Genomic DNA, 13,224 nt, shown 5'->3' with positions numbered 1-13,224 from the left:
AGGTAACGTTAGCCTACATTAAATTATTTGTCTGTTACAGAATGTGATAGTAACCTGGCTTTTTAGCATTAAGCTAATGATACATGATTCGGCAATTGCTAATCAATAAATAGCTAGTTCTGTTTTAACGTCGGGTTAATATTGTGGAGGGGGCTAAATTGTTATGGAAAATAATAATGTAACGTTAGGTAATTACAGTACTCCCACCTTACTCCTCAGGGACATTTGTATTAGATCTTTTAAGCAGGTGTTTTTTGTTTACATTGTTATTGCCTTATAGTCACTTTTCCACCCCTTTATATATTAGGTATAGTTGTAAGTATTAAAAAAAAGGTCAAAGACAAAGCTATTTGGTTTCTTGTGAGTATATACACTTCACTGCCGATGTGGGGGGGCGCCACCTAAAATCTTGCCTAGGGCGCCAGATTGGTTAGGGCCGGTGTTGTGTGCAGTCACTAGAGGCAGGTGAGGCGGGGCCTCACCTGCCATCATGGAAAGAAAAAAAATGTAAAAAGAAAAAAATTAAATTAAATTGTTATATGTATGCAATGATTATGCTATAAAGTTATTTTCCATTTAACTTCACCAGTTTTAAATTATTTTTATTCAAAATCGCTGAATTTTCACATTTGCCGTTCAAATACTGAGAAGAGACGGTGCGGTGAACAGCAGCCAGTCGAGGCGCGTCACTCAGTGCCTCAACATGGACGGACTCGGCTAACTGCTGGCCTGCTGTGCAGTGAGACTGTATTGCTATATGAACTATATTATACATTTCCATCGTTTAGTTAGCTGAGGTATATAATGTACAGTGTATTTTGTCAACAACTGTTTGTGTGTAACGTATTTCTTGTGCTGAGCGATCATAAAACGGCTGCAAAAGACGCACTGGCTGAGGCTCCAGTAGCCCCGCCTCCTGCACCCCCGCCGTAGAATTGTTATATCAACTAAAGCCCACACTTAAACTTTCCACGTGCAAGATTGAATCTATTTAAAAAAGTTATTTCATAAGAAGCCAAAAAGTGCAAAAACAATAATGTTCGTGTTGGAGGAGTTGTGAATGACTGCAGGGCCACAACATTAGGTACACCTGCAGACTGCAGGTGTATCTAATTCACAACTCCTCCAACATGAACATTATTGTTTTTGCACTTTTTGGCTTCTTATTAAATAACTTTTGTAACCTATTTTTATGGGCTTTCCTATTTGTGATGTTAAGTTCCTGTTATGCGCTGTTATACAGTATATGCCTTGAGCTCTTATTTTGAAGGCGTCAAGAGCGAAAGTGATGACATGTTGTAGTGGAGCGGAGATTTTTGAAAGAAGGTAAATAAAGTGGTCCTCGTGTAAACTGGAGCCTCCGTGTTTGTTATTTTGTAGTTTCATACAGTATAGGCGACATTTATAAACCCTCGGTTACACTTTTTTAAATAGATTCAATCTTGCACGTGGAAAGTTGAAGTGAGGGCTTTAGTTGATATAACACACCCATCAGGGGGTTCATTAATCCAGCACAACAACGGCGAATGGACTTTATTTATAAGTAAAGGTAAGACCATAATAAGGTTTTTTTTATTAAATGTGCTTTTTTGTGTGCTACAGTTTGTATGTGTAAAGTTAAAGTTAAGTTAAAGTACCAATGATTGTCACACACACACTAGGTGTAATGAAATTTGTCCTCTGCATTTGACCCATCCCCTTGATCACCCCCTGGGAGGTGAGGGGAGCAGTGGGCAGCAGCGGCGCCGCGCCCGGGAATAATTTTTGGTGATTTAACCCCCAATTCCAACCCTTGATGCTGAGTGCCTAGCAGGGAAAAATGCTGGTATGAGCTTTTAAACGTAACCCGTTAACTGCTGCCAATCAAATGGTAAATAAGATACTCTTTAGGGTTCATATGTTTGTAAATCTGACTGTGATGAAGTCAGTGCCTCACCAGCCATCAACCTCACCGCACGTCACTGATATATATATATATATATATATATATATATATATATATATATATATATATATACATATATATATATATATATATATATATATATATATATATATATATATATATATATATACACGTTTGTATTAGGGCTGCAACTAACGATTAATTTGATAATCGATGAATCTGTCGATTATTACTTCGATTAATAATCGAATAAAAGAGACAAACTACATTTCTATCCTTTCCAGTATTTTATTGAAAAAACCCAGCATACTGGCACCATGTTCTGGACATTGGGGGTGCAGCATACACCAATAATAACACAGAAATGTAACTCATCAGATCAGAACTGAATCAGATATTGTACACGTTTCTGTTGTGAATATTAAAGGATTCATTTTAGGCTGCCTCTGAATAATAGCATGAAATATTCCAGGACCTTCATAACGTTTAGTTATACTAAAGCGTCACTCAAATTTAAATAGATTTATATAGCTTTATCGGGCCCGGCTACATTGATCCATTATGAAACCAATCTGAGATATTTCTGTCCGTTACGTTTATTTCGAAATTGGAAACCGTGCGTTTTCTCTCTAAAAACAGAGTCAAATGTGCCGGAGACACATTATCAGCCCCCGCGTTGTAAAGAAGCTGAACTCATGAATGCCTGTTGCCACTATGGACTTAAAAAGTTACGTACCGTGAATTCTTCCCTTCATCCATGGCTCCAACATGTTTCTTCTTCAGGTGCTCCTAAGGCAATGTTGTACTTCCGTGCCATTTTGCAGGAAACGCTCTTCTTTGAAGTCTTTAAAGTGAAGTGTTCCCACACTTTTGACGACTTAGGTCGTACACTTTTCTCCAATGAAGCAATAACCTCAAGATCGGTACTGTTTTCCTGCGCCATTTTTCGAATGTTTCCAGCAAAGGAGCCTATGTGGTCACGTAAGCTGCACATGACACATCATTGGCTGGCTTACCTCCACCTCATGAGACGTAGACGCAGCGCCGCCCTGGCGCTGTTTTGTACTGTTTTTGTACTTATTTTGATTATTGTTTCTCAGCTGTTTGTAAATGTTGCAGTTTATAAATAAAGGTGTATAAAAAAAAATTAAAACATTTTTTTTTTTAAAAGCCTCCGCGCATGCGCATAGCATAGTTCCAACGAATCGATGACTAAATTAATCGGCAACTATTTTTATAATCGATTTTAATCGATTTCATCGATTAGTTGTTGATATATATATATATATGCCATCCCATGGAATTGTCCAAAATGTTTTGGTATCCTGGAGCATTCAAAGTTCCTTTCACTGGAACTAAGGGGCCAAGCCCGACTCCTGAAAAACCAACCCCACACCATAATTCCTCCTCCACCAAATTTCACACTCGGCACAATGCAGTCCAAAATGTAGCGTTCTCCTGGCAACCTCCAAACCCAGACTGGTCCATCAGATTGCCAGGCGGAAAAGCGTGACTCATCAGTCCAGAGAAGGCGTCTCCACTGCTCTAGAGTCCAGTGGTGACGTGCTTTACACCACTCCATACCACGCTTTGCATTGGACTTGGTGATGTATGGCTGCTCGGCCATGGAAACCCATTCCATGAAGCTCTCTGCGTACTGTACGTGGGCTAATTGGAAGGTCACATGCAGTTTGGAGCTCTGTAGCAACTGACTGTGCAGAAAGTCTTTGCACGATGCGCTTCAGCATCCACTGACCCCTCTCTGTCAGTTCACATGGCCTACCACTTGGTGGCTGAGTTGCTGTTGTTCCCAAACTCTTCACTTTTCAATAGAGAAAGAAAGAAAACGTGCCGATCGCACGGGAAGCTAAAGTAACCACTTGGAACAGGAATCAAGAGCTAGAAAACAAGAATACCCACGTAGCTGTCGCCTTCAGCAAACAAGGAAGCCAGACTGAGCGTGGCGAGCAAGGTTAATAAAAAGCTCTCTGATTAGCGCAGTGGTTCTTAACCTTGGTCGAGGTACCGAACCCCACCAGTTTCATATATTCGCATTCACCGAACCCTTCTTTAGTGAAAAAAAAAATCTAACACATTTTTCAAATTCAAGACAAAGTTATATGTTTTTTACTGGTGCACAAAATTAACCGTGCATGAACATCACCTTGTTCACAGAACAAAACCAACACAGTGCATGAACTCACAAACAAATTACACACCTGCAAATCAGATGGAAAATTAGAGGGAACATTGTTTGGCGGTATCCATAATACGCCGATAGGGAGACGTTTTTATTTACACGATGAGTTCAATCAATCAATCAATCAATCAATCAATCAATCAATCAATCAATCAATCAATTCCTTTATTGTCATTGTCATATGAACACCTAAGTCATACATGTCAACGAGATTTTGTTTGAGCTTTGGTCTAGCGGCATAGAAACTGCATTGCTGTGTAGGTAGACCATAATTTACAGTTTAGCATTGTCAAGAAGATGGCGAATAGAGGGACGTGGGGGTGGGAACAGTCAGATGTCTGATGGGTGTTACGTTGATGTTGCAACCATGCAATGTCCAGAGCACAATTATTGGGGTGGTGAAGAGTGAGGTATTAAGATGGTTCGGGGCAGCAAAGGGAAAGGCTGTTCATTTAGCAGTCTCACAGCCTGGGGATACAGACAGACTACCAATCTATACCTCCTTCCAGAGGGTAGCAGGTTGAAGAGGCCATGTGCTGGGTGGTATTTGTCCTTCAGGATGTTATGTACTCGCTTTAGGCAGTGAGTTGTGTACATGGCACTCATCTCTGGGAGTATTGTCCTTGTAATTTCCCCGCCGCTTTAACCACTCGCTGGAGAGCCTGTTGGTTCGCTTTAGTGCAGCTAGCAAACCACACTAAAAAGCCGTAAGTTAGGACACCGCTGTTGGGTGTGTCTTGACCTCCGCCGAACCCCTGAGGTCGACTCACCGAACCCCCCGGGTTCGATCGAACCCAGGTTAAGAACCACTGAACTGGATACTTTTCCATTTGTCGACACCAAAACGTTGAGACCGTTGTTGTTCTGAAGAGTTGCTGTTGAAACCTGGCTCTGCTGATTTTCAATGATTTCATCGAGGTATTCATCACTGACATTTGCCGTCTCAACAGCAAACGCGAATGGCTGTCTCACCCATGCTGGATATGACTCTCTTGTAGGGAAATATCCGTCGAGAGACTTTGCAAGCTCATCTAAGTGCGTGGCCGCTCCAGGTCCACAATGCACCGGTCTTTTTCCACGTTCTGGAGGCGTAGTCGTTTTATCTCCTCCAGCAGGCCCAATAGCTGCTCCTGCTGTGTTCTTACTGCAGTCATATCGCCGCATAGGGAGTGGAGTGTGAGCCTCATCTCTTCGAACTCCTCCGATGTCGGGCTTTTCCTCGGTGCAGGCATTACCATGGTCTATCTGCCGACGCAATCCAGCAACAGAAGAAAAAATCCCACCTCCGTATCTCAGGCTGCTAATACTAGCCGGCTTCGGTGTGCTAGCCCGCAGCACCGATCGACACAAGCTGCAAAGTGTCACGGCACAGTGACACAGCGAAGCCAAAAAAGCACAAAAAAAGTACAAAAAGATGTGCTGGCTTTGCACAAGGCGATCGCCAAACTTGACAGCCCCACATCGAAAACAGCCAGCCAGACACGCGCGAACTCCAAAACAGTATATTGTATATTGTAGCGTCCCGGAAGAGTTAGTACTACAAGGGATTCTGGGTATTTGTTCTGTTGTGTTTATGATGTTCTCCCGAAATGTGTTTGTCATTCTTGTTTAGTGTGGGTTCACAGTGTGGCGCATATTTGTAGCAATGTTAAACTTGTTTATACGGCCACCCTCAGTGTGACCTGTATGGCTGTTGAACAAGTATGTCTTGCATCAATTCGTACCTATACCTCTCCCTACGTCCGTGTACACAGCGGCGTTTGAAAACGTCATACATTTTACTTTTAAAAGCCGATACCGATAATAACGAAACCGATACTTACGATAATTTCCGATATTACATTTTAAAGCATTTATCGGCCGATAATATCGGCAGCTCGATATTATCGGACATCCGTACTCAAGGAGTTTTTGTGTTTGCTCACACACATGGAAAATTAGAGGGAACATTGTTTGGGGGTATCCATAATACGCCGATAGGGAGAAGTTTTAATTTACACGATGAGTCGGCTGTGTCTTGACCTCCGCGGCGGAGGCTCCGCCAAACCCCTGAGGCCGGCTCACCGAACCCCTTGGGTTCGATCGAACCCAGATTAAGAACCACTGGATTAGTGGCTGACAGCAGCTGAGTGTGCTGACCACTAACCAGAGGCAGGTGAACCCAATTAATCCCCATGGAAACTAAAACAAACCTAGAGGTGCACAAACAGGAACTAAGGGAGTCCAAAATCTAACAGGACATAACAAAACATGATCCGGGCTACGGATCATGACACATTTTCTACATCGCACAGAGACAAACCTGTGATATATCGAGTATATTCGATATATCGCCCAGCCTTACAATACACTAATCGAGACGAGACGTAACGAACGCATGAAAAATGATCCTTCAGATCCTCATCTCCCATCCACCTTCTGCCAGCCTCAGCACCATGAAAAGAACTTTCAGTCGCCGGAGCTCCAGAACTCTGGAGTCAGTGGAAACACGGACTCCCTTCACAGCTGTTCAAGATTGCGTCCTCATCATAAACGCTTTCACCCGGTCCTTCGTTTATTTGTTACATGTTTGTCATGTCTGTGTAATCATGTTTTGTTTTAGTCATGTTTTGTTTAGTTATTGGACTCTTTAGTTTCTGGCTTTTCACTCCCTTGTCTTGTTTCCATGATTACCCATTAGCTTCACCTGTTCCACGTTTGGACTCATTGTGCACTCTTGTTTGTCACCATAGCAACCCATTAGTTTTCACCTGTCACGTCACGCACCTGTTTCACATTTTGAGTCACGCACCTGTTTTCGTTAATCATGTCTGTAGTATTTAAGTTCATTGTTTTCAGTTTGTCCTTCTGGTGACATCCCCACATTTATGCTCTGCACATTTCTGACACTTTTTTCATGTCCATCGTTCACGCTGCTCCTTTTGTCCATGCCAAGTAAGTTTTGTTTATTAATGCCACAGTTAGTGGTTTTTTGTTGTTCATAGTTTCTGCCTTTGTGCAAGTATTTGTTTTCATAGCCAAGTTGTTTCTCCACCACTGTGCGCGCTTTTCGTTTGTACTTTTTTTTTGATAAGTTTAAATAAATATGTTCTCACATTCCCGTCTCGCCCGAGCCAACTTTCCGTTGCCTTCTAGAAAAACTAAACCCCAGGACCAAGTCATGACAATGTTGATTGTGCTCGTTCTTGTTTTGTCGGCACTTCTTACGAGCGAACTGAAAGCCGTGGTGGTAGCACCACTGCTGTGACCACGTCCACCTGTGGACTGCGTGGCAGTGGGCTGGCCTCAGTCCGCGTCACTGAGTGGACTCCCGCTGGGACAATTCAAACGACATACTGTACTTGCTTGCGTTTGGACTTTCAAATAGCGTCACGCATGTCAGTAGTCCAAGAAGTGATTGTATTAAAACAATGTCTGCCAGAGGACCTCAACAGGGGGTCTGCAACCCCTGGGGCTCGGCTGCGGCACTGCGTAATTAGCTACGGCGCTAGGAAACAGACGTTTGCGTGTGCTGCTGCTCCGTGTGTGAATGAGTCATCTCGCTGATTCAAGTCTTTTATTGAACTTCACAGACTTCCTTAGGTCTCCCATGCAGAACCGGGTCATGGAAGTGAACACAAACGTCATAAAAACCATTCATTCCATCTATTGACTGTCGCCACCGCGAACGGCATTAAAGATTATGGGCCCGTTTTACCAAGATCCAAATTTGTATTTGGACCTTGGCAAAACGGGCCCATTATCTTTAGGAAGGGGGGTTCATATGACCATGTTCGTCACGGTTCACGTGTCAGGTAAACTGCGACGAACATGGTCATATGAATCCCCTTCCTATTGTATTTGGATCTTGGTGAAACGGGCCCATAACGGACAGTCAATAGATGGAATGGGGGGCTGCACTTTGCACTTCAGCCGTGTTAAATATCTTAAAATGTGCTTTGGGGCACTTCCAGCTTAGACCACAGCATCAGTTGCTATGTAGAGTGTCACGGCGCGGGCTCGAACCCGCTTTTCCCCGGCAGCTGGGTCTGCCAGCATTTCCGTTGGAAGCCCGCCGAGACACGCCCACATGCCGGCAAGGCTGTGGCCGATCAGCAATCTGCCCACCTGGGACTGATGAGGGCGAGCTGTATAAAGACCAGTGGACCCAAGGATCCTTGCCGGAACTTAGTCTTCTGTACCGTAAGCCGATAACCCAGCTTTATTCTCTCTCGCTGCGTTTTCCCCTCCATGTTTAATTGTTCTTCCTTGTCGTCCTTTCCAGCAATCTGCTTTCGTCCCCGTGTGATCGAGCTGTCTGCCTCGACTTTCCCTTTTGGACTTTGGACTGCTACCCTCGATCCTCGACCCCTCGCATGGACACGGACTTGGATGCCTCTCTCTCGCCGTGGATCATCTGCCTGCCCCACGGACTGCCTTTCTGCCTTGCTCCTTCTCCTCGTTTCAACATTTGGTAAAACACTACAGCTAATCACACACATAGCCTCACACACACACCTTGGATTTTGTCACACACCATTCCTTAGTTTAAGTATATTTAGGGACCGCAATGTCCTTTTGGGACAGAAGACCCTATTGTATTTTGTGCGTTTTATTATTATTATTATTCCGCCGCCTCTTTGAGCTCTATTTTGACCCCTTTAACATGCCTCAAAACTCACCATATTTGACACACACATCAGGACTGGTGGAAATTACCATCTAATAAAAAAAACCAAACCCCAAAACTCAAAATTGCGCTCTAGTGCCCCATAGGAAGAAAACACAGACAAAATGGCTTGTAACTTCCGGTAGGAATGTCGTAGAGACATGAAACAAAAACCTCTATGTAGGTCTGATTTAGACCTAGATTTTATACATTAACATCCTTCAGCAAAAATCAACAGGAAGTTGGCAATTCCCCCTTCAAAACAAAATTGTAGTAAAAACATGTTATGTTTGTTGTCTTCTCCCTGCCTTCTCTATTGGTTTTTCAGTTTCTTCCTCAGTTTTTTGTCCCCAACGAGGCACACCTGCTGCTAATCACTTCCTGGTAGCATTTAAGCGCGTCTCCACCAGCTGGTCCCTGCCGGTTATTGTTCCTGAACTCCGCTCTGACATGTGCTACCTTGACTCTGCTTCCCTGGTATGTTGCCTTCGCATATTTCTGTAATATTGACCTCGTTGTGTTTTTGTTTTCCTAGCCACCTTGTTTTGAGAGGACTAGTTTTTGCCACGCTGTGTGTGTCCTGACCTTTGCTCCGCCAACCTCTGAAAGAGTTTTGTTATATTTCCCATGGTGTGCACTTTTGCCCCATCACCCTTAGCTACCATTTTGGACTTATTAAATATTTTCATTTGTTATCGCGTACCTTGCCTCCATTCTCTGCACCCTTGAACTCAATCCTAAAAAAAACAGTCACTTTTGCCTCTTTGACCTGTAATTTGACCCTCTTAACATGCTTCAAAACTCACCAAACTGGACACACACATCAGGACTGGCAAAAATTGTGATCTAATGAAAAAACCCAACCCCAAAACTTTAAATTGCGCTTTAGCGCCCCCAAGGAAGAAAACACAGACACAACTGCTCCTAGGAGGAAAACTCAGACAGTAGGAATGTCTTAGAGACATGAAACAAAAACCTCTATGTAGGTCTCACTTAGACCTACATTTCATATATTGACAACCCCCAGCAAAAACCAACAGGAAGTTTGCAATTCCCCCTTCAAAACAAAAGTTTTGTAAAAACCGGTCACCTTTTTTCAAACATTATCTCCTCTGAGCGCATTTGTCGTGTCGGCTTCAAACTAGCACAGGAGAGAGATTGAACCCTTCTGATTAAAAGTTGACCAAAGAGTTTTAATTACTTTTTCGGTTTGGATTTCATGTGCCGTCAAAGTCGGTCCCGTCCATCGCTGCTTGCAGCTTTAATTAGTATTGTGTTTTATTATATATATTGTACATATATATAATAAAACTACATAGAGCTATACCGCCCCCTTGTGGAACTGTGTCGTCACAACTCCCTCCTCCAACCATAACATAGTGTGGCACTTTCCATCATTTTCAGCAGACTGAGACCCACCCAGGATTGGGGCCAAATAAATCCCTTCCCTACTATAACACGCGGCAAACAGCGTGTGCAAACTTAGCATGTACTATTAGTGGCCATGTTGAGTGTGATCTACTAAGACTGCAGAGTGTTGAATTTTCAGTTAATTTTAACTCTTAAGATGTAATTTTAACTCATACTGCTTAAAATTGGGATTAGTGTTGTTTTTTTTTAACAGAGTTACACAAGTTTTAGCAAATCAACTCCGCAGAGTGTTGCTTGGAGAGCCCCCGGGCTTCAGCACAGGGAAAACCTGAGCATCAATCAACCTACCGAGAGACTGCTGTGCCATCCTGCCTGTCATGCTGCTGCTTTCATACAGACGGTAAATTTGGGCTTTCCCTTGATAAATTCCACAAATTCCCAGAATTCCCAGTTTTCCGGGACATTTTTCCCATTCAAAATGAATTGGACATTTTTTAAACTCCAATCATTTCCACATTTTTCAACCGATTCGAACTATCTCACCTTCAACATTTTTCACTCATCCTGGACATTCAAACTACTATTTTGTCAAGTTAAAAAGAATTCCAGGCATCCCCAGAATTCCCGTTTTTTTCTGACCCTATTTTCACTCTTTTTTTTGTCGACTACTCCTTCTACATTTTTCAGCCCACTTCAATCGTTACACCGTCAAAACATTTCTCTTAATCAAGACAAAAAACTAAGTTGTTTTTTGAACTGGAAAATGTCCCAGTTTTCCCGAAATTCCAGGAATACCGTAATACCATTTCTCAATTAAAAATGTTACTACGTCAACATTTCTCGACCGTTTTGAAAAATTCCAACACCAACTATTTAAACGTATTCGGAATATTCAAATTTTTTTACCATTTTCAAAAATATTCCCGTTTTTCCCAAAGTTCCCAAATTTCCGTGAAATTCCCTTTGAAACGAATGGGACATTTTTCCAGGTTGCACAATTACCACAATTTTCCAACCGATTCAAACCATTCCAACATCAACAAATTCCACTCATCCTGGACATTCAAACTACCATTTTTTCAAGTACAAAAAAATTCCGGGAATCCCCAGAATTCCCGTTTTTTTCTGACCCTATTTTCACTCTTTTTTCTGTCGACTACTCCTTCTACATTTTTCAGCCCACTCCAATCGTTCCACTGTCAAAAAATTCCTCTTAATCAGGACAAAAAACTAAGTTGTTTCTTGAACTGGAAAATGTCCCAGTTTTCCCGAAATTCCAGGAATTCTGTAATACTGTTTCTCAATTAAAAATGTTACGATGTCAACATTTCTCGACCGTTTGAAAAATCCCAACACCGACCATTCGGAACATTCACGTTTTTTAGCATTTTTAAAACAATTGCGGAAATTCCCAAATTTCAATGACATTCCCATTGAAATGAATGGGACATTTTTCCAGGTTGCACAATTTCCACATTTTTCAACCTATTTAAACCATTCTACCTTCATCATATTCCACTTGTCCTGGACATTAAAACTATGATTTTTCCAAGTTCAAAGAAATTCCAGGAATTCCCAGAATTCCTGTTTTTCGTAATCCTATTTTCACCCTTTATTCTGTCGACTACTCCTTCCACATTTTTCAACCCTCTTCAATTGTTCCACCGTCAAAACTTTCCTCTTAATCAGGACAAAAAACAAATGATTATTTTTTAACTGGAAAATGTCTCTATTTTCCCGAAATTCCAGGAATACTGTAATACCATTTCTCAATTAAAAATGTTACTACGTCAACATTTCTCAACTGTTTTGAAAAATTCCAACACCAACTATTTAAACGTATTCGGAATATTCACTTTTTTTTTTTACCATTTTCAAAAATATCCCCGTTTTTCCCGAAGTTCCCAAATTTCCATGAAATTCCCTTTGAAACGAATGGGACATTTTTCCAGGTTGCACAATCACCACAATTTTCCAACCGATTCAAACCATTCCAACATCAACAAATTTCACTCATCCTGGACATTCAAACTACTATTTTTTCAAGTACAAAAAAATTCCAGTAATCCCCAGAATTCCCGTTTTTTTCTGACCCTATTTTCACTCTTTTTTTTGTCGACTACTCCTTCTACATTTTTCAGCCCACTTCAATCGTTACACCGTCAAAACATTTCTCTTAATCAAGACAAAAAACTAAGTTGTTTTTTGAACTGGAAAATGTCCCAGTTTTCCCGAAATTCCAGGAATACCGTAATACCATTTCTCAATTAAAAATGTTACCACGTCAACATTTCTCGACTGTTTTGAAAAATTCCAACACCAACTATTTAAATGTATTCGGAATATTCACATTTTTTACCATTTTTAAAAATATTCACGTGTTTCCCGAAGTTCCCAAATTTCCATGAAATTCCCTATGAAACGAATGGGACATTTTTCCAGATTGCACAATTCCCACAATTTTCCAACCGATTCAAACCATTCCAACATCAACAAATTCCACTCATCCTGGACATTCAGACTACCATTTTTTCAAGTACAAAAAAATTCCAAGAATCCCCAGAATTCCCGTTTTTTTCTGACCCTATTTTCACTCTTTTTTCTGTCGACTACTCCTTCTACATTTTTCAGCCCACTTCAATCGTTCCACTGTCAAAAAATTCCTCTTAATCAGGACAATAAACTAAGTTGTTTTTTGAACTGGAAAATGTCCCAGTTTTCCCGAAATTCCAGGAATTCTGTAATACCATTTCTCAATTAAAAATGTTACTATGTCAACATTTCTCGACCGTTTGAAAAATCCCAACACCGACCATTCTTTTAGCATTTTTAAAACAATTGCGGAAATTCCCAAATTTCAATGACATTCCCATTGAAATGAATGGGACATTTTTCCGGGTTGCACAATTTCCACATTTTTCAACCTATTTAAACCATTCTACCTTCATCATATTCCACTTGTCCTGGACATTAAAACTATGATTTTTCCAAGTTCAAAGAAATTCCAGGAATTCCCAGAATTCCTGTTTTTCGTAATCCTATTTTCACCCTTTATTCTGTCGACTACTCCTTCCACATTTTTCAACCCTCTTCAATTGT

The sequence above is a fragment of the Nerophis lumbriciformis genome, linkage group LG20, assembly GCF_033978685.3.
Source record: "Nerophis lumbriciformis linkage group LG20, RoL_Nlum_v2.1, whole genome shotgun sequence".
Lineage (NCBI taxonomy): Eukaryota > Metazoa > Chordata > Actinopteri > Syngnathiformes > Syngnathidae > Nerophis > Nerophis lumbriciformis.
The sequence above is the reverse complement of the archived record's forward strand: the minus strand, read 5'-3'. Positions refer to the sequence as shown.